The 2,329-nt window shown below is 43.0% G+C and overlaps 1 long non-coding RNA gene across 1 annotated transcript in view; it reads left to right on the top strand.

Moving 5' to 3' along the window:
* The first annotated feature begins 543 nt into the window (after positions 1–543).
* Positions 544–2,329, top strand: part of LOC118597912 — a 38,642-nt gene continuing 36,856 nt past the window's right edge. The window contains exon 1 of the long non-coding RNA XR_004946919.1: positions 544–1,235. This is a non-coding gene — a long non-coding RNA (uncharacterized LOC118597912). The remainder of the gene's footprint in view (positions 1,236–2,329) is intronic.

The following is a 2,329-nucleotide window of genomic DNA, read 5'->3' as shown; positions in this document are numbered from 1 at the left end:
TATATTTGAGCCTTTTTCCTTTAGTGCATGTGGGAATGTGCACATGAGAGCGCATGTTAGAGAGTGAGGTATAAACTGAGCATTTAAATCATAAAATAGTGAATAAACGGGTGGGAGTGTGTGCACGTGCACGTGTGCATCGTCATCAGGTGAGAGTGAGATGTTCCAGAATAAGTAAATGATATTTGTGCAGGACCTGATCTACACAAACGTCACAAACACACAAACGTCTCTGACAGTTTGTGTGTCTGTTGTTGTTGTGTGTTTTGTTGCAGGTTTGGAAGCAGAAACTGTGAAGTGTTTTGATCCTTCAATGGAATCCAGAACGTCTGAATGATGGAGGTTCACAGACCAGAGTTTGGTTTCCTTTTAGGATGTTCTTGTTTTGGATTCATTATAGAATCAGCAGCAGAAGTGAAGATGAAGATGAAACAGGGACAGCAGCTCTGGGTTCAGATGTTCAGCAGAAGGAGCAGAGGAGGAGCAGAGAGGAGCTGTTGCTTTCTCTAACTCCTGGTTTCACAGTCAGGAACATTTGGAACTTTGAGTTCATCTTTAGGGTTCCAGATGTCTTCAGTTCTAAAGGAGCATCATGCATTCCGGCCTCAGACGGTTCTCCTCCATGAGAACCAGCTGAAGGTCCAACACTTCATCCCAGGATTCTCCTCACTGAAAACTGGAGGGAAACATCCAGACTGACGTCTCCTCTGGGCTCAAAGATGTTAGGACCAACCTCTCCTCCTTCCTGAACCTGCTGATCTACTGACCGCTTCGTTCTGCTGCCTGCGCAGCTCTGAGCTCGTCTGCGTCCCGTCTGAGAAGATGTGAGTGAAGAAAACCAGCAAAAGAAGGAAGTCAGACGTTCTGCATCATGTTTCACTCGTCGCCTCCTCACCTGCTTCTGACCTCCATCAAAAACACAAAGTAATCAAACCGACCAGACGAGCGTCTGCCGCCATTTTCCCTCATTTAAATGATTCATTATGTTTCCGTGATGTTTAGTGTCTCCATCCAGGTGGAAGGAAGCTGCAGATGAAAGCGTTGCTGCCGCATGGCCGGTCGTCTGTGAAAGTGTTCAGTCGGCGTGGTCACTGTGCGGATTTCACATTGTCTGTTTATTCTTTAGAAAGACACTGATCTGGTGGGCGGAGCTCCGTCTCCACCTGTCCCTCGCCGTATCTCGACCGTCACAAACACATCTGTCTCTTCCAGTGGGGTTTCCATGGCAACCGTTGGTAGGAATGAACACACTCAATGTTCATGCTAATGTTTGGATGGTCACCAGAATAACCTCCTGAGAATGTCTCCAAATGTTCTCAAGTTTGTGGGTCTGAAAATCTGAACCAACTTTGAGACAAAAATTAGACTTTTCACTGTGAACGTCAGATGTAACATCAACAGTTTGTCTCTCCAGAAAGTTTTAAGGAGCTGCAAGAAATGCACTATGTACAGAAATGAGGTTTAATTTTTAATCAGTACAAACCAGTAACATGTGAACACACGTTTGTAATTCCTCTCTTCCAGCATTCAAACAAAAATGTCCAAAAAAATATAAACCCGACAGGAAACATGAGGAAGTGACTCCGCCCACTTCCTCCAGAATTCACATCATCCAACACAAAATTCTGCACAATATTTATGTAAACAAAAAAACACGTTTATTTGTGTTATTTTTTAACCTTATTCATATCATTATTTACCCGTCAAGTTTCAAATCCCAGTATCAGAACAGGGTCGCTGGAGTTGAATGTTTTTGGGTCAAACGTTCTTTTAGAACTCCGAACAATCGTTTTAAGAAGCTATCACTAAGCCACGCCCACCACCACATTTCACTTTCAACAACATCAAGACACAGAACTGTTTTCTAGTCTGAGAGTATTTAAGCTTAATCTCCAAAGATCAGAACAGATTTTTGGAGCAGAAACATCTGCTTCCCTGCAGAGGATCCATGTAAAGTTTGGTGTCATTTCCTCCTTCAGGAGGAACTTCCTGTTTGGTTCTGGTTCTGGTATCATGAATTGAGCTGGATTTACCCACCTTTGTAGATGATGCTCCTTCTGTGATTTTTGTGGCAGTTCTTTATTTTATTCTGAAGGAGACAGGAAGTTCAGGACGATGATGATGATGCTGTGAGGAAGCAGCTTCATGTTCATACCAGTTCCTGTCGTATTCAGAGACGCATCATCACCGAAGGAGGAAGTGACATCAAGTTCATGGATTTATTCATTTAAACATCATGTTGTTTATGGAATAAAGTCAGATTATGATTTATTTTGTTTATCAGATGAGGATTCACTGATCTCCTGATGGGAGGAGTCTAAAGAGACCT

The sequence above is a fragment of the Oryzias melastigma genome, linkage group LG21, assembly GCF_002922805.2.
Source record: "Oryzias melastigma strain HK-1 linkage group LG21, ASM292280v2, whole genome shotgun sequence".
NCBI lineage: Eukaryota > Metazoa > Chordata > Actinopteri > Beloniformes > Adrianichthyidae > Oryzias > Oryzias melastigma.
This window is presented reverse-complemented; position numbering and strand designations above follow the sequence as displayed.